General features: G+C 38.7%; 1 protein-coding gene across 5 annotated transcripts in view; it reads left to right on the top strand.

Annotated features, from left to right (window-relative positions):
- GLIS3 (GLIS family zinc finger 3) overlaps positions 1 to 20,067 on the top strand; it is a 430,490-nt gene that overhangs the window by 20,489 nt on the left and 389,934 nt on the right. Inside the window, exon 1 of one of the 5 annotated variants that reach the window (XM_084899489.1) lies at positions 8,955 to 9,060. The exons of the other annotated variants lie outside the window; for them this stretch is intronic. The gene's annotated coding sequence lies outside the window, so the exon portion shown is untranslated. Of the gene's footprint in view, positions 1 to 8,954; positions 9,061 to 20,067 lie in introns of those variants that run through there. 5 annotated transcript variants of the gene reach the window in all.

Below are 20,067 nucleotides of genomic sequence, written 5' to 3'. Positions count from 1 at the left end.
CTTCAGGGCCTCTGACATTTCTTGTTGGGCTCTGCTGTCCTTGGAGACAAAGGGAGTTAGTTATTCATTAGCACTTTGTGGGTTATTCATTATTGTTAGTCAGAAAAAGCAGAATATCAACAAAGGACACCAAACTAATTGGGATTAAAAAATTCTGTTGACACTTAAGGCTGGAGTGTCTTCTAAAGACCGAGTTTAAGAAAAGTAATGTATTGTGTGAACCTGGGAGATCTAAAAACTAATGTGCTTTAAATGGTACATCAAGTTTTATTTTTATTTTTTACTGCTTGTTGTTTGCTAATTCAAAAGGTTAGAGTTTTATTTGTTAGTGGGTCAGCTAGTTTCGTATTGCCCACCCCTCCCGTCCCCCACAGCCACAACATAGATTTTAAAATACTGCCACTGATTTAAAATGTTAATTTTTTATATCATTTGTTCCTTATGCTTCTCCCAGAGAAAACAGGCAATGAAAAAAATCTGCTAACACCCATGAATGAACTATGTTGAATGTTGTCATGGTAGAAGTGGGACAAGAATAGCAACAGGGGTTCCTTTTTTTTTTTTTTTTTTTTTTGGAGATGCAGTTGATATATTAGGTAAAGAAAGTTGGGGCAAAATACTTGGTTACTTTTCCCCCCACTTCTGCTTTTAATCATTTATATTTCCTTGCACTTCCAATGTGGCTTCCTGCAGAATTAGAGCAAATAAAGTTAATATTTCGTAAAAGGTTCCAAAAATAACCAAACCAGTCAGAGACCAAAGGCATTATTCCAGTTGAGGTGGCCAGAGTTTTTCATTTTGTCTAGCCAACAAGGCAGGTGAAACACAATGTTTACTTTTGTTTACTCTTTGGGCTACACAGGGTACACTCTGTGTGATTTATTGACGCTGGGTGTAAATCAAATTGATGATGGATTTCCAAGTATTACTGAATGGCAGGCATGATTTGTTCCAGTTATAAAAGCAATTTGTCAGTCTCATAACATTCCACATTTAAAGGAATATGTTCCATTAACACACCCTGCTCCCTATACACACCTCAAAAGCTATAGGACATGAAGCTGAAATGTAACATTTGTTAGTTGCCTATGGCATATTAACACTGAAATAGCAATACTTTTGAGACCTATATGGTGCTTTGTAGTTTACAAACTTGCATATTGATGGTCTCATATGATTTAATCAAAGGCACCATCCTGGGAGGGGGAGGGCAAGTGTAAATTGGCTCCATTTTAGGGATGAACAGGCTGAGGCTCAGTTTGCTGAAAAGTTTTGTCCTTTTTCCCAACTAGAGTTTATGGATGCTATCATTCCTGAAAAAGTATACCTTTATATTTTTATTGATTTTGGAGAGGATAGGAGGAGGAGGAGAGAGAGATAAAACATTTATAAGAGGGAATCATTGATTGGCTGTCTCCTGTGTCGTCGTCCCCCTCCCACCCCCCCCCCCCCCTTGCCGGGGATCAAGCCCACAACCCTGTCTGATAATTGAACCATGACCTCCTGAGTCTTAGGTCGATGCTCAACCACTGAGCCACAGTGGTTGAGTGAAAGAGTATATCTTTACAAACTCAAACGTATTCAGCTGTCATTTTCATCTATGAGCTGAGAAAATGGGTCCTTGCTCCTGTTTTGGAAAATTGTGCTTGACAGTATGCAATTTCTGGCCCTTCTGAGTCAGGAGGACATTGTCTACCCAGGCAAGAGCCACATGGTCTTTGTGTGATGGCAAACAGAGTGACATCAGTATATGCACAAGTTTCTTTCCATGCCTCTGTCTCTGTTTAAACCCAGGCAGGAGGATATCATGCACATGAATAGATTTTTTACTTCTGACCCATGAAATTTTAAGGCTAAATTGGTGGTGACGTGTATTTAATAACTATTTTCATGGCTGCCTTATTTGAATAATGAAAGAAATAGAAGGTCTGTAATTGGCTCTGACATAAGAAACAAGTTGAAAATGTGACTTATGGTGTCGGACCTTGCTACTTAAGAATAGACTGAGGCCAGCAGCTTTAGCGGGACTGGGGCCTTGGGTCGGGAGACGGTGAGCATCAGAGGACTTGTGAGGCAAGACGTTGGCTTTCTAGGTGATCACCCACTTGTGTGGTAGTCTTGGTGCACATGAGATGGTGTAACAGAAAATGGTGTTTTCTTTTGAAAGTTAAATTGAATGATAAGTGTGAATTTTATACTACAAACTGCCAGAGCATGTAAACTATTATTCCTTGATTATAAATCCGTGTTGGGCAGTATGAATCTCCATAAACCACTGCAACTGCTGCCGAGTGAGATGGACCCGCCAAACCCCCTATTTGTTGATGTGATTTATTTGTCCTTTTACATAAAGACTTATAGCTTAGTCATAATTCCCCAGTATGGGCTGTTTAAAAGCCATTTGATAGGTGGATATAGAACCCTAAATGCTCTCTATTTTTACAGTTTGCTTCAAAAGCTAGAGAGAAAAAATGTAAACCAAACTAAATAAACATCGAGGTGAAATAGCATATTTAAAAAGTTTATCTTCCATCTAAAGATTTTACTTTATTTAGATAGGGAGATCTTATAGTCTATTACCCAAATCAGGATATTTTCCAAGAATGAAATGGAGCCCTATTATAATTATGCTGGGATTATCCTGGATGAACTGGAATGCAGGGTCACCCTTATATTTAGTGGAAAGTTTAATTGCATTTAGATTTAGAATCTTACCCAACTGCTTTAAGGTAAAATAGTTCAATGTACTTGTTAGAAGGATTAGCCCTATAGAAGTTAATAGCAAAATTATTTCTTGGGACCCTTGAGTGATTATTCTTATATCATTAAGTAAAAATGCATTAGTTTCTGGGGTTGAAAATAAGCAGCTAGCAATTATTTAGCACTTTCTACTGTTCTTAGCTTTTCATATCTTAATCCCTCCTAGCCCTATGAAGTATCTCCATTGAAAACACGAGAAAAGAGAGGCTTAGAAAGATTAAGAAATTTGACCAAGAACGCATGGGGATTTTAACCCATGTCTCTCTGACTTCAGAGCCCTAAATATTTCTATAGGTTATTGTTTTATTTTGGGCACAGGGTTTGCCTCAAAAGGCTAGGTTCTTGGCAATTGAAGATGATTTCCTGAAAGAGCTGGTACATCTACCATAATTTCTACTATGTGTGGTGGTGTAGTATCTTTATATCTATATCTATATCTATATCTATATCTATATCTATATCTATATCTATATCTATATCCATATCCATATCCATATCCATATCCATATCCATATCTATCTATCTATATATATGGATATATATATCTCTATATATCTCTATCTATCTATCTATCTATCTATCTATCTATCTATCTATCTAAAAGCCCAGCAACCTGAATAGTGGAATGACCCGAATGACCGGTGGCTATGACATGCACTCTGGCAGCCAACTAGCCTGATCTGGGCCCCAATCAGCCCCCCCTCCCTGGCCAGCTCCCTGGCCAACATTCTGATGCGGGGGCAGCTGGCCAACTGTCCATGGCCCCTCACCCTTGCCAGCCCAGCCCGATAGGCCCCTATCAGGGTGGGCTGACCAGAACCCATCCATGCACAAATTCATGCACTGGGCCTCTGGTCTGATACATATTTATTTTGTAAAGAACAGTGAGCTGAAGCAAATAACAACAAAACGCTGCCAAATAAATTGTTGCAGGTGTCTGTGTTGACTTATGTAAAACTAGAGGCTCGGTGTACGAAATTCTTGCAAGGGGCTCAGCCCTTTCAGCCCCTTGCAGCCTCGCTGGCCTTCACAGCCCTGGCTTCATCTGGAGGGTTGTCCAGATGGCCGTTCTGCTGTTTGGCTAATCTGCTAATTAGCATATTAGCTCTTTATTATATAGGATGTGCTCCTCCTTACTTGGTTAAGAGAGTAGTTTTGGTGGAAGTCAGGTAGGGGATGTGATAGAAAAAAAAAAAGGATACAGCAATGGCCACTATGTTTTATAAGGTAACACATTTAAAAAGGTAATCCAGATTTTTGTTCTTAGATAAGGGATTTAATAAAAGGGCAAAAAAAGCATTTAATGGATGATCTGTTAAAATGTTAGGTTTATGTTATGTTTAGAGTTTAGTGAAGGGGAGGATTTACAGGGTTTAAGTATTCAGACCAATGGTTTGTGTTTGAAGTCATGTTGAACAACACAGTAATTTGAAATAATTTGGCTGTCAGATTTGAAAATTTTCAGCATAAGTGTTTCTTATTGTCTTTGGTCATATAATCAAAGATAGTCCACTTAAGATTTTAATACTGGCTTTTAGGAAAGGTTTTAATAGGACTCTATCAGACACAAATCATATACAATTAATCAGTGAGTTAAATTTTTAAAATTTGGATTGGGTGTTGAAAACATATTTTCTCTGCATATTTGGTTCAGTTAAGTTTTCCACTTATATATAAGGAAATCCTGTGAAGTCATCTATTTATTATTATGACAGGCAGACTCTAAGATGCCCCTCCACCATTTTCCTCTCCTGGAATTCATGCCCTTGTGTAGTAGCCAACCTTTGAGTATGGGCTGGATAAAATGACTTGCTTCTAACCATGATGAAGATGATGAAATGTCACTTCCATTATTAGTTGCAAAAGATTTGACTTCCTGTCTTGCTATCAGACTTCTCAGTTGTTTGCCATGTTGGAAAGACCCATGTGGCAAGTAACTGAAGGAGGCCTCTGGCCAACAATCTTCTGGAAAACGTATTCTGCCAACTGCCATGTGAGCTTAAAAGCAAATATTTCCCCAGTTGAACCTTCAGATGACACTTTAGCTATAGCTGACAACTTGATTGTGGCCTTGTGAGATACCCTGAAGCAGAGGACCCACCTTAGCCATGCTCAGATTTCTGACCCAGAAACTGAGATAGGAATCTACTTAACTTATTTTTCTTTTCTGGTTGTATTTTAAAAACTTCTCTGTGTCAAACAATCAACCAATATGGATATATACATACGTATAACATATACATAATACATGTAATACATACATATATAACATATATAATATATGTGTATGTATATATATCTTCAGGGAGCTCACAATGTATTGTTTTAAGTCACTAAATTGGTGGTAATTTGGTATGTAGTAATAGATAACTAATACAGTTATTGTCTAGGCAATATTTAGGAGCAAGAGGGCAGAAATTAACCTCTATGGAGGACCTGTGATATGGAGATAGGCTTAAAGATTCGGGAGAGCCGACTTGTAAGATTTTTAAAATGGCATCTGTTTTTCATGTGGTAATCAACATTCAGAGAAGTGAAATTAAATTATTTGCCCAAGTTTAATGACTCCTACGAGACAGAACCAGGGTTTGGGTGCAGGTATATCTTATCCCACTGCCCCTGTTCCTTCCATGCACCAGGCCAGTGGTCGGCAAACTCATTAGTCAACAGAGCCAGATATCAACAGTACAACGATTGAAATTTCTTTTGAGAGCCAAATTTTTTAAACTTAAACTATATAGTAGGTACATTGTTATTAACTTAATTAGGGTACTCCTAAGCTGGCCTTTGCTAAAAACTCAAGAGGCCAAAGAGCAGCATGTGGCTTGCGAGCTGCAGTTTGCAGACCACTGCACCAGGCTAACTCTTGTGAGCCATGACAAACACTGGTGTGGCATTTTTTGCTTAAAAGAGTTAAACAAAGACAATTCATGTTTAAGCATTCATCAACTACCTTCTGTGGGCTTGTTGCCAGGCATCACTTCCTCCCCCTCTTTTTCATCTCAATGGTTTGTTCCCACCATATATTCTTTTCTGCTCTTTTCCTGCCCTTTATCTAAACCTTTGTTTCCCGGTACTGTTCTTTATTGCCCTTTTTATTATTCTCAAACAAGATTCATAGACAGTGTTATCTACCTGTGCACATAATTTTTAAAAATCAATATACTCTCATAACTGAAATATAAGGGAATAAAAAGGAATATAATTTATAGTAAAAATAATATGCATTTAAATATGAAAATGTTCCAGCACAACTATGCTGGAAGACATAATGAAGTAGTTTGATAAGCTAGCACATAAATGTGAAATTAGCTAAAATTCTGATGATTCAGAATTGTATTTGTTGTTTATATTGATCACTCAGATATCTAGTTGTTTTGCTCTGAGTGATATTTTTGAAATGATGGACAATATTTTATATTATTTCTGCCAAAGCAGTGATCAGTCTTCCTTTGATTTGTACTGTAACTTCATTAGTGTAAATACAAATCATGAAAATAAAATGGACTTGTGTTCTAAACTTATAAACAGATTTTTACCTACATGAATTTCTGGTGAAACATAAAAATCACGTGGGATGTGAAATAATTATTGTGTGTAGGACCATGTGTCATCCCGCTTTCACATGAATGCAATAATGCTGACAACCAGAAGACCCCTAGAATCTCCAAATGTCTCCTAGGGGGCAGCATCCTCCAAATCCACTGAATCTAAATCTAAATCTGCTTTCAGTAAGAGCTGATCAACTGATTAAAGTATTACAATTTCCAGAGGTGTTTGTGTTATAAGTGGGTCAGAACCTCAAGACAAAGAGAGGCATTGTTCTTGGTGGAATTTGTGTGTGTGTGTGTGTCGGGGGGGGGGGGGGGAAGGGAAGTGGCAAAATGAAAGATGAAGATGGTTCTCTTTCTTCAACCCTTAAACTACATAGCACATGTGTATTCTTTATATTTTTTATTCTAGCCTTTGTTCTTATATACCTTAGGCTCCATGTACATTTTACACGATAAATTAGATGTGTTTTGTAAGTCAAATTCTTTCTTTTCTGATTATATTGTAAGAACTTCTCTATGTACAACAACCAGCTGATATGGATATATATATATACATATATATATAATACACACACACACACACACACACACACATCTCTGAGCTCCTTTACGGAGCTCATAATTAAATATGAAGAGAGAAAGAAATTTTAAAAAACAATAATTTATATACATAGTGGTTCATTGACAATAATAAATAAATTTTTGTAATTATAGTTAATATAGTATATGGTATGTAACTAGGAACCTACCCTATATAATAAAAGCCTAATATGCTAAGGGTCTGGTCGTCTGGTCGGCCGTTCAACCAATCAAAGTGTAATATGCTAATGATATGCTCAGGCCGCTCAACTGCTTGTTATAATGTGCACTGATCACCAGATGGCATATGGGTCAACCAGTAGGTTAGCTTGCTGCTGAGTTCTGGCCTATTGGGCCTAAGCAAGATGGTCTGGACACGCCCTGGAGCCCTCCTGCAGTCCCTCTCTGGCTGGCCAACCTCCTGTGTCCTTCCCCGGCCCTGATCATGCACCTGTGGGATCCCTTGGCCTTGCCTACACCCTCTCACAGTCTGGAATCCCTTGGAGAATGTGGGAAAGCTGGTTTGGGCCCATCCTGCAGTCTAGGCTGAGGGACCCCACTGGTGTACAAATTCATGCACCAGGCCTCTAGTAAGTATATAAAGCCTGTGAAATTATATGTATTATAGATGCTGTATAATTTATCATGAATGCTATATGTATTATATATAACTATATATTATTATGTATAATACATTACAATTTATATATAAAGACTTTTATTAAATTAACTAGAGGCCCAGTGCATGAAATTATTGCACTGGAGGGGAGGCAGTCCCTCAGCCTGGCTTTACCCTCTTACAGTCCAGGACCCTTCAGGGGACATCTCTTTTGCAATCCTGGATCCCTCGCTCCTTACTGCCTGCCTGCTCACTGCTCCTTAGCACTGCCACAGAGCTTCCCACCACCACAGCTGCACTTGCCAGCCATGAGCCAGTCTTTTGGCTGAGTGGCGCTCCCCTTGTGGGAGTGCACTGAGTACCAGGGTGCAGCTTCTGCGTTGATTGTCTGCCCCCTAGTGGTCAGCAAGCATCATAGTGACTGGACGTTCTGGTCATTCAGCTGTAATGGTCACTTAGGCTTTTATTATATAGATAGATAAGCAAAAGTGCCCGGAGGCAACTTTCCCCCTACTTTTTTTATACTCTAGAAAGATATTGTATATCTTCATACCCAGATACTTTTTGATGGTGTCTTTTATAATTGGAAGCTCATTTTGCATATCAAAAGGAAAGAGAAAAAATGGGTAGTAGGTATTATAAGAAATTTCATATCAAGACTGATGAGACAGGTCTTGTCACACAGTAGGTGCAGATGGCATTGAATATGTATGGGCAGTGTGGAGTAATGTCTTTCACTTATACTTACAGCAAACTAAGAGAAGATTTCCTATGTCAAGTGGGTAAATTGAAAATAGACATTAAGAAGAATTTCCTTTGAGGGACATAAGGGCGTTTTAACATGTTTCAAGTGAAGGATTAGTGTTGCTATTCCCTTTTCCCATTCCCAGGAAATCATTAATCTGCTCTTTGTCATTATAAATTAACTAGAGGCCTGGTGCACAAGTTTGTGCACCAGTGGGGTCCCTCGGCCTGGTCTGTGGGATCAGGTCAAAAATGGCTCTTTGACATCTCCCAAGGGGTCCTGGATTGCAAGAGGGCACAGGCCAGGCCAACGGACCCCACTAATGCACGATCGGTGCACAGGAAGGACGCAGGAGGTTGGCCAGCCAAGAAGGGACTGTGGGAGGGCTCCAGGGCATGTATCTGCCAATGTTAATGATAAGGGGTGATTTTGTATAGAGTGAGAAAGTAGGGACTAAATGCCCATCCACTGGTGTATCAGCTAATATGGAATCAGGAAAAGAGAATGCACTTCAGTTATTTTAACAGATAATCTAATATCAGAAATTTGTGAACCAGGTATTGAAGGACTGAAAAAGATGAAATAAGAGAATGCTGAGGTAATGCAAATAACAATTGCAGGGAGCAGCTACTACCTTGGGGCTAGAAGATCAAAAGGAAGACGTTCTTAGAAGTTACCAGAACCTAGAAGCTTGGAGGTCTTGGGACCCAGACTTCTCAGGATTTGCTACTGAGCAAGTGCTAGTACCTTGGAGAGCTGGACAAATTGTCCTTCCAGTGGCTCCTCCAGGATTAAACCAACAAGTATGATCTTCTGTTCTCTGTGAAGCGTTATCACAGACCTTGGAGGACTCTAGACAGATGTCAAATCAATAACAGTTATCAGAACAAAAGTCATGGACTAGGTCTAAAAACCAGTAGGACCTTTTCCCTTTTTATTCTTGTCCTTAAATTGCCTAGAATAATTGCACTAATTACCAGGCAAAGTATACTGAACCATACTATTGAATTCCTTTCAAAATGCTTGTGTCAAATGAAGCTTGCATCTTTGAAAAGTATTCAGAACAAACCCAGAGAAATAAAGCAAAGTGAGACTACTATATTCTCTTCATGATTTCTTTAGTTTTTAATCAAATTAAAAAAAATAATGATAGCTAATGCATAGCACTTTGAAAGTGGTAGGCATTTTAAGAGTTTGGTACAATCAAGATAGTTTTTTGTTATTGTTCCTTCCATCTTATAGATAAGGAAACAGCTGTGGTTGAATTGTTTGCCCAAGGTACCATAGCTAGTAAGTGGCACAGCAGAGATATAAACTAGTCAGTTTGGCTCCAAAGTATATGTATGCTCTTAACCACTAAACCAAATTGGCGCTGTGTGTGTGTGTGTGTGTGTGTGTGTGTGTGTGCGCGTGTAAAATGTAGGCCTGAAGCTGTATATGTTAGGTAGCATGGGCAGTGAGAACCATGGTATGGGATTCACAGATGGGCAGTTCCTAATCTATATTACAGTAGAAGAAAGAAATAAAGTCACTTTCCTTCATCTCTGAACTTTTGGTGCCTGTTTTTAGGTCTTATACTTTTCCAGAATTTAGCTGGAGGGTTACATTTTCTTAGAGTTGTGTCAAACTATAAGAGGAGTCCACCTGAGGAACTCCATCCTGCACAATCAGTTATTGGAAGTTTGAGGCAAGGAGTTGGTACTTTCTGCCTAAGCCAGGTACCTGGTTTTTCTGGTAATAAAGGAAGATCCAGGGTGAATGTGTTTTACTGAACTATTCTTCTTTGGTTGAATTCCAGGTTGTAAATGTGTCACTTCTAGTAGTTATTATTTAAATTATAATCATTAGAGGGGGAAATTCATAATGTGGGTACTATGGATGATGAAATGGCATGTGGAATGTCTCATTTCATGCCTCACCTCCCTAATATGGCACCTGGTCTCAGTATGCACATATTTTGCATAGGTCTGTGTCCAGTTATCATTGAATTAAATTTGGGTGAAAGACTTCTTATGATTTAATGTAGAAATTAAATTTCAAGCACTGTAAGTGACAACATTTTTGATAGGTAGAATTGCAGCATTGGATGTCATTCTAGCTCAATTCCTCCATTTTCCAGAGAATGGCATAGAGAGGCAGTACGAAGCATAGCATAGTGGTTAATTATATTATTAACCACTATGATCAGGAGTCTGATGGATTGGAGACTGAAACCAAATTTCCCCTGTGATCACCTCTGGAATCTTGAGGAAGTGCCTTACCTTCTCTGAGAGATAATATTCATACTTCCCTCTTAGAAACTTTATATATGATGATATACATCCAGAATTTAGTATAATGCTTGGTACATAAGAAATGCTAATAAATAAAGTAGCATATTGTGAGATTAAGCAAAGTAAACAATAGACTTTAAATGGAATACCAGGTCTTTTAAGCCCAAGGTCTTTTCCTTGTCATCATTCAGCAGATGTAAACTCTGTGAAGTCAGAAGATTGATATTTTACTAAGTATTTGAGAGCCTGCTGTGTGCCCGCATGAGCAAGACACAGTAACTGCACTTACTTTATATTCTAATTTATAATCAACAAATACCTAAGATGTAATTTCATGGGGGTAATAAATCCTATCGAAGGAGACAAAGCAAAATAATGAGGTTCATAGGGTGTTTCAGGTATTTTAGCAAGGGCATATAGAGAACACTTCTCTGATTTAAGTGAGGGGTGAGCCATATATAGATCTAAGGAAAAGTTTTCCTAGAAGAGGTAAAAGCAAATGCATAGGTCCTGGGGTGATTCTGGATCAGCCAGATCTTTTAGGTCCTGAGAGACTGAAGTAGGGAGTTCAGAGATTTCAAGTGCGATGGGAACTCCTTGAAGGCTTTTAAGTAAAGGGTTGATATGATCTCACTTACATTTTTAAAAGGAAGTTCTGGTTACTGTGTTGAGAATAGACCGAGAGGCAGTGTAAGCATGGAAACAAGAAAATCAGGTAGGTGATTACAGCAGCCCTGGTGAGACAGACGGAATGGAGGGTTTAGATTTAGGGTAGGTTTTGGAGGTACAGCCAACAGGACTTGCTGAGGATTGGATATGGCAGTGGTTAGCAAACTGCGGCTCGAAAGCCACATGCGGCTCTTTGGCCCCTTGGGTTTTTAGCAAAGGCCAGCTTAGGAGTACTCTAATTAAGTTAATAACAATGTACCTACCTACATAGTTTAAGTTTAAAAAATTTGGCTCTCAAAAGAAATTTCAATCGTTGTACTGTTGATATTTGGCTCTGTTGACTAATGAGTTTGCCGACCACTGAGATATGGTGATAAAATACAGAAGAATCAAGGGAGAATTCAAGCCATTTGGCCCGAACATGTAGTGAATGGCAGCCTCATTCCCTAAGCTGGAGAAATCTGGGTCTAGGAATAATAGATCAGGATTTTATTTTGAACATGTTACAGTTGGGGCTACCTAATAATCCTCAAAGTGAGGGGGTCAAGTATATAGTTGGATATACAAGTCTTGAACTTTGGGGTGAAGTGGGAACCAGAGATAGAAATGTGGGGGTTTATAGCATAGAGGAGGATAGTTGATATCATGGGGCTATAGGGAAAGAGTGAGGATGGAGAAAGGGGCCAAGAACTGAGCCATGAGGGCAGTCAACATTGGCACTTGAGAAGAAGAAACTGAGAAGGTGCAACCAATGAGGTAAAAGGAAAACCAGGATAGAAGGCATCTTGGAAGCCAGGTGAACAAAGAGTTTCAGGAAAGGAATGATCAACTTGGTCAGATGTTGCTGAGATGTCATGTAAGATAGGGCTGGAAAAGTCTCTGTTGAATTGGGGAAGATGGAGGCCACTGTTGCCCTTGACAGGAGGGCAAAGGCTACGTTGTGTCTGGCTCAGTCACTGCCCTGTTCCCTGCGAAGTGCAGAGTGTCTAGAACAGGATAGGAACTTAAAAACATCTTTAGAATGTTGGATGACTGAGTCAATGAATGGAAAAACCCAACTTTCCTTCTTTTAGTCTCAATTCAATCTTTGCTTATTTTAGACTTTATTATTTAGTCTTATCAGGGAGAAAAATCATGTGATTATAATAAAACATACACATGGCACCCACCTTCTCTCAGTCGTCTGTAATACTGACTCAATATTTATTTCACATGTTAATTAGTGAACAATATATAAACTACCATAGTTCTAGACAATGTCCTACATTATACTGTAGAGTGAAGTAGTTAAAGAAAAGTGACCTGTTTATTTAACACTGTCCCCCCTGTCCTCTCTGTCTTGAGTCTGCATCTCTCTGAGTCACCCTGGGGTTTATCAGTTACCCAAAGGCTCTGTGGCTTGAGTGTAGAACACTCTTAATAAAACAGATCAGAGGTTACTTCAGGCTATTTTAGTCAGGGCCACATAGATCTTTCCCCACTTATTTTTGAGAAGGAAACTAGCAAGGATACTCTTGATTGCTTGCATTGGGATGTCTAGCCTTGTATTTTTCCAAACTTGTCTGAGGTACTTTGGGTGCTGCAGTGAAATCTCATGGAGGCTATGGGATATTTTATTTTATTTATTTTTTTGAGGAAAACAAATAATCAACATCTGTCGGCTACCCTGTGAACTACTGGCTCAAGGTAATCATACTTTCAATATTAGATCACTGCATTCCTTTCTGTTGATGTCATATCTTTGCAAAGCTGGGCTTTTGAGGATTGCTGTCCTTAAAAAGACAGTACTGTGTAAAAATTATCGTGGAACAGGAAATGGGGTGGCAGAGTTCAAACTGATTTAAAAGTTTGAGAAGCTGTGCAGTGCCAGTATCATACACCTCCCATTAATAATAATGGTTAGTTAAGAATGAAATAAAAACTTGCTATCATACCAGTTTATGTCTATTTTTTTTGAATGACCACTAAGTTGTTAGGACAAATAGTTGTTAAATTATTTGAATCTATCTATTTAACAGAACTGTTAGCTATTTCTCCTGGCCTCGTGGTGCCATGAAAAATTTACTAAGACACCAGGGTGTCATGAACAGAGAAAGTTTGAAAACCTCTAGTTTAGCCTCCTAGGCAACTGGCAAGAAGGAGATGGGAGGGGAGAGAGCCATCCTGCTGTCATCTCCAGTTTAGCTTGCTTGCCACCTGCATCGACCTAAGTCCATGCCTCCTAGTACTCTTTTCATTATTCCTGTGAGGAGTGGGTGAATTTGCATAATTAACAAGTATTGATAGGCATTCTTTTTTTAAAAAAAATATATATTTTATTGACTTTTTACAGAGAGGAAGAGAGAGGGATAGAGAGTTAGAAACATCGATGAGAGAGAATCATCGATCAGCTGCCTCTTGCACACCATACTGGGGATGTGCCCGCAACCAAGGTACATGCCCTGGACCGGAATTGAACCCGGGACCTTTCAGTCCGCAGACCGACGCTCTATCCACTGAGCCAAACCAGTTTTGGCTCGTAAGCATTCTTATATTACAACTGTACCAGTGGCCCCTACTCAGGAAATAGTGAAATTTTCTGTCTCCTTTTCCTCTTTCTCCTGTTTAAGAACTGCACCAGGACTCCTAGAAATAGGACTACTCTTAGTCATGTAGATTTATGGTTAAAAAGACATTTTGTTTTTAAAAAATATTTTTTTGTATTGATTTCAGAGAGGAAGGAAGAGGGAGAGAGACATAGAAACATCAATGATGAGAAGGAATCATTGATCACTGCCCCACCGGGGGATTGAACTCTCAGCCTGGGCATGTGCCCTGACCAGAAATCTAACAGTGAACTCCTGGTTCATAGGTTGACCCTCAACCATTGAGCCACTCTGGCCAGGCTAAAGAGACTTTTTCGAGTAGCGTGAGAACTCTCTCTGAAGACAGTCTTAGAGGCTACACTAATTATGATGTATTATATTTATCCCTTGAAAAACTCAAAGATACCTGTAGCTTTTCATAGCAGGAGGTTTTTGTTTTTGTTTTTTTGTGTGTTATTTTTTTTTTTAGATTTAAGAGAAGAGATGAAAAAGATAATTTTCATGGCTTCATGAGGCAGTGCCGCATACTTGAAGACTCTGAAATGGGAATTATGCTTAGTGAAATTGTGGGTTTATGACCATTGACAAAGATGAAAGGCAGAGGAGCGATTTACAGATGTGGCTGTGGCTTTGTTCATTTTACTCACAGGTATTCTAAGGTGGCTCCTTTCCCTTCACTTCTGTGCCTTTCTTTGCAGAGTGGAGTGACCCTCTTGAGTTATCTCCCTGGTGTTGTCACTTTGTTCTTGATGCTGTCCCCTCAGTCTTAGCTAACTTCAGAATTGGGGGAAGGGTGTTTAGTTTTCTTCCACCATAGAGATACTCTTTTCTACCTATGTTTCTTCCTAATCTCCATCTTTCAATCCATACTTTCACCATCTCCTTTCTCTCCCTTTTAAAAAAAATGTATTTTGTTGTTGTTGTTAGAAGTATTACAGATGTCTCTTTTTCCATTCTCTCCCCTGCCCCCAGGCCTTCACCACTATTGTCTATGTCCATGGGTTAAGCATATATGATTATAAATTCTTTGGTTAATCTCTGTTCTTTTTCCATCTCAACTGTGCCTTCCCTTTCTCTCCCCCATTCCTTCCTTCTCCATCCTCATATTTCCTCTTCATTGCTTTCATCACAGCAGAGTTCTCAAGCTTCATGTCTCACTTTCAAGTATCCCCAAAGGAAACAAGTGTTAACATTGAACTGTGGGCATTTACCCAGCACTTGAATTTAGGCATCAGAGCTTTATATTTTGTGTTGGACTCATGAATGGGACTCAGATGATCTGTAGAACTTAATTTCCACACCAGTTTTCCAGAATTCCATGAAAATCAGAAGGATTAGTCTGTGCTTGCTGCTTGGGTAAAACACCTTTAAATGTAGTACCACATTAACTCCAGAACAGCACTACCCTGTAGAAATATTATGGGAGCTACAAATACGAACCACAGACACAATTTAAAAATTTTTGTAGGCATGTTAAAAAAAATAAAGAATCAAGTGGTGAAATTAATTTTAATATTTTATTTAAACAAATATATTAAAATATTAATATCCGAACATGTAATCAACATAAAAAGAGATTACTAATGAGATACGTTATCTTCTTTTATTCCTACTAAGTCTTTGAAATTCAATATGTATTTTACACTTCAAGTGTAATTTGGATGAGCAACATTTCAATTGCTCAAGAGCTACATGTGCTAGGGGGTATTGTACTGGGCTGTGCAGCTCCATGTAGTTAGACGAGAAAGGGAAGTTTCAGGCAATTAATGAAGCAAGTGTATTTCTTGAACTTATGCTTCCAGAATGCTGAGTGAAGGCAGTAGGTGTTGGCCAATAAGATAGGCTTCAAGTTCAATATTGGTCTTTTAATTACTTTAATCAGGTAGCTGGTTGGCTGGGTAGTGTGGGAACTTGACCTGAAGGGATAGAAGGGACAGAAGGTCAGGGGTTTGTATACAACAACCCCATCCCTCTCTGTCTGTCTTCCACCCTTAAATTTTTCCACTTCTTGGTAGTCTAGAACTTAAACAAACAAACAAACAAACAAACAAGACTAGTTCTGTTGGTGGAAAATAACTTAGCAGATAAGAGCTCCAGTTTAAATTCTGAAACACATTCTCTTTATTTTTATACCTTAGTTCATATGACAAAGGAGGAGATTTGCCTTTTTCTTTGAAATTACCTATGGTATCTTATTCCAGAGTGGCTCAAAAGCCAGAAAATCTAAGTAATATGTTTGCATGGATTGCATGTCACAGTGACAGGAAGGAACTGCCCACCCTCTCCCTCCCCACTCCCCATCTGTGAATAGAGACAAGTTTGAACAGGCCCTGCTTCTTTCACCTTGGTTAAGCATTATCTTGTGTTCTTTGGGTTACTCTTGCATAACACCATCACAAAGCATAAACTGAAAGCACCCCTATTTAACTTTGGTCTGAGTCAGCCCTGAGGACGAAGAGATAGTGTGTGAGGGTGAGGAATTGGTGAGTTGTCAGTAACTAGGGAAATAAAATGGGAATATGGTCAACGTTAACTCCTTTCACCTAAACCCCCCACCCCTAACTTCCATCTAATGAGGATTTTTATGAGATGAGGAATTGTCAGTGTTTTTCGTGAAGAAGGTCTCTTTTCCATTTCCCATGTGCAAAAGGGAAGACAGAGGGGTGCTGACTGCACCAGTGGTGGACTGGGGACTCTTGGTTCTGCAACTGATTATCTGGCTTCTCTCAGGAATGAGCAACTGGAGACTCTTGGATATGATGAAATCTAAGATTCTTTGGTAGTCTCAGTTTCTAGGCTTTTGAGTTTTGTAGATTACTTGCAGAGTTGCTCATCTATACTACTGCAATAAAGAGGTAGGTTCTTGGTAGTGGGGGTCTCCATTAATGATAGACATAGAATACTTGAATGTTTGGGAGGGAAGTAGGGTATAGGTAGGAGACGGTGCATCCAGGGGTTCGTTGGTGTTAGCTAGAGTAAATTTGTTTGCTGAATGACATCTGGAGCTTTCTGATGGTAAGCTGAAGAACTATGTTTAGAAAAAGGGTTGAAGAAGTACAGAGGTTGAATTGTTACCATGTGTTAGGAATGTGGAAGGTTGCTAGGATAAAAGAGAAAAGAAAGAAAAGAATCCAAATAATGTTATACTAGGGTAGCCCAGTATTTTGTCTTCAAGTGGCTTCAAATTTTAAAATATATTTACATTTACTATTGTAGCAATTCTAAAAAATCAACAAGTGAGACATAAAACACCTCCAATTCTGCCACTTCAAATCTACTGGTCTAGTTTTCTGTGGTTTCTGGGGTGATTTATAAGTAAACATGAATTCCCTTGGTGATAATGTCTTCAAAAGCAAAAGCCCATTATGAATCTTCTTAAAGTAAACTTTTTATTTTTCACTAACGTTAGATTTACATAAAATTGCAAAGATAATCAGAGACAAAGACAAGCCTCCCCCGCTCCCTGCCCCTCAGCAGAACTTTGTATTTTCTAATCACATCTCATTGGCCAATATTATCTAAATCACCTTACATTTGTGAAAACTAAAAAAGCAGCATTGGTATATTACTACTATTAACTAAACTGTAGATTTTATTCAGATTTCATGAGTCTATTGTGGATTTTTTATCTATGAAGTTGGATATTATTTATGATACTACTTTATTTATTTAAATAACTAGGGGCCCTGTGCACAAAATTTGTGCATAGGGGTGGGGGGCCTCCCTCAGCCCAGCCTGCACCCTCTCGGATCTGGCACCCCTCGGGGGATGTCCAACTGCCAATTTTTAGGTTCAGGCCTAAACTGGCAGTTGAACATCCCTCTCACATTCCGGGACCACTGTCTCCTAACTGCTCAACTAATCGCCTTTAACTGCCCCCTCCCCCCTTTGCCAGGTTGGTCGCTCCCAATTGTCCTCCCCTGCTGGCCTGATTGCCACTAACTGCCTCAGCCTTGGCCCCCACCATCCTGGCTTTGTCTGGAAGGAAGTCAGACGGCTGGAAGATGGCTGGCCAACCCAGTCTAATTAGCATATTAACCTTTTATTAGTATAGATAGATTATATAGGATAGGATTGCTTAAATGGGGAGGGAGAGACTTTTTCAGCAGAAGGAGATGCTCTTGGCAGACAAAAACACAGAATCCCTATATCTGGTCTGATAGCCAGCCATATGCACTATACTACCAAACCAATCATGAAAAAATTGAACTGCTTTCTTACACTTTATACCAAACAGCTGTTGCCCTTCAAACTCCTCCTCAGCTTCCACCTTGGTTTTCACCTTTGTAGTTCACCCAGATTAGGTTCTGATTGGTTGGTTTCTATGCCAGTCAGCATCAAAAGCTCCGCCTCCTAGACAGCCATTGGCTTCTGGCACTTCACCCAGATTTGGTTCTGATTGTTTGGTTTCTATGCCAGTCAGCATCTCTGGGCCTATTTCTGGGCCTGATCAAAGAGTCCGGAGCAGCCCCCAAGGAGGCTCGGAGAGAAACAGAGGCATGGCTGTTGGCGAAGCCAGGAGAGAAAGAGAGAGGCAACAGCTGATGAACAGCTGCCTTGGAGGCTGGGGATCAGACCCTGTCTCTCTCTCTGTGGGCCTCTTTCTGGGTCTGATTGGCAGCCCCTTCAGCAGTCAGTGCTGGGTCGCTGCACCAGTGTTCAGTTGAGCCTTGGTCATTATGGACCCTGGCTCTTTATATAGACAGATAGATAGATAGATAGATAGATAGATAGATAGATAGATGTTCCCCCTGCAAAAAAACAAAAAGTATAGTTTTCATGACAAATTAGGAAAATACTAAAGCATATAAATAATAAAATAAAATTAATTGCAACCCCATTTCTGTTCTGATTTTGTATTATATGTAAATATGTATACAATGAATTTAATTATATCTACAGTATAATTTTGAGTTGCATATTTTTCATACACTTACTATAGGAGAAATTTGTTTACTTAAAAATCTTCAAATCAAATGTGTAATTTATAAAAAGCTATAGTTCGTTGTGTAATTACTCATTTAGCTATTGATAAACAGCCCTTAAGCTCTTTCTAATTTTGGTGACTAAAATTTTATTTTATGTGAATTGTATTATATAGATCATTTACCATTTCTTTGATGTTGATCTCAGGATAAATTTTTTAGAGTGGGATTATTGGATCAGAGGGTCTGCCCTGATGTATGCTGCCAAGTTATCATCCAGAAATATGGTACCAATTTGTATTCCCATAGTATCCTTTGAGATACTTACCTTACCATACCAGCATTCAACATCATAATTTTTAATTTCTTACAATTTGGTACGTGAAAAGGTGGATATTTTTATTATTTTTATTTATATTTCTCTATTACTAAAGTTGATTAGATATTCTCCTATATTTTCTTAGCTTATATAAATGGACATATTACACTTAATATTTTAAATAATCACTAATTAAATTTACATTTACATATCTAAATTTATATTTAAAAGACTTCTACATGGTCAGTACCCCCCAACACTATAATTGAATATTGCCTGTCCTGTTCACACTAAACTGTGATGTTCTTTTTTATAGGAGTGTCTCTATCTGGGGTTCACTCATTGGTTCCACTGACTTCTCTGTATCTTTGGCCAGTACCATTATTATTTTACCTTTACAACTCTTCCATTAAGGGCTTAAAAAATCCCTTATCTTTTAATACAAAAAACATGTTTTAACTCTTCCAACTGTTTCAGATGAACTTTGGAACATTTTTTCAATTGATAAAGAGGAATATATACTGTCCAATTTCATTGGAATTGCATTAGAATTGCTAATCTTCTCAGTAACATGGCATGTTTCTCTATTAAAGTCTTTTAAGAACATTCTGTGTTTTTCAAGGTGATTTATCATTTTCTTCAGATAGATGCAACACATTTCTTGTTCATACTTATTGTTAATCTGCACCCAAGAGAAACATGGATTGGTAAGGATCATACCTGTAACCCGAGTATGTGCCTTTGACCAGAAATAGAACCTCTGATCCTTTGGTGCTCTGGTTGACACTCTAACCACTGAGCAACACTGGCCAGGGCTCATGTTACCTTATATTTTGTTGTTATGAATAGAATCTTTGTTCCACATATTTTCTGAATAGTTTTTATTGGTAGAAGTTATCACCTATGGCTTGAACCTATGTAATGTGCTTAGTATATTACCTGACATACAGTAAATATTAAACTAGCATTTATTGAAATGAATAATTGATTTTTCATTTGCCTTGTTATCCAGTAACTTGAATTCTTTTAATAAGTTTTT

The sequence above is a fragment of the Pipistrellus hanaki genome, assembly GCF_964339955.1.
Source record: "Pipistrellus hanaki genome assembly, chromosome: 11".
In the NCBI taxonomy this organism is placed as follows: domain Eukaryota; kingdom Metazoa; phylum Chordata; class Mammalia; order Chiroptera; family Vespertilionidae; genus Pipistrellus; species Pipistrellus hanaki.
The sequence above is the reverse complement of the archived record's forward strand: the minus strand, read 5'-3'. Positions and strand labels throughout refer to the sequence as shown.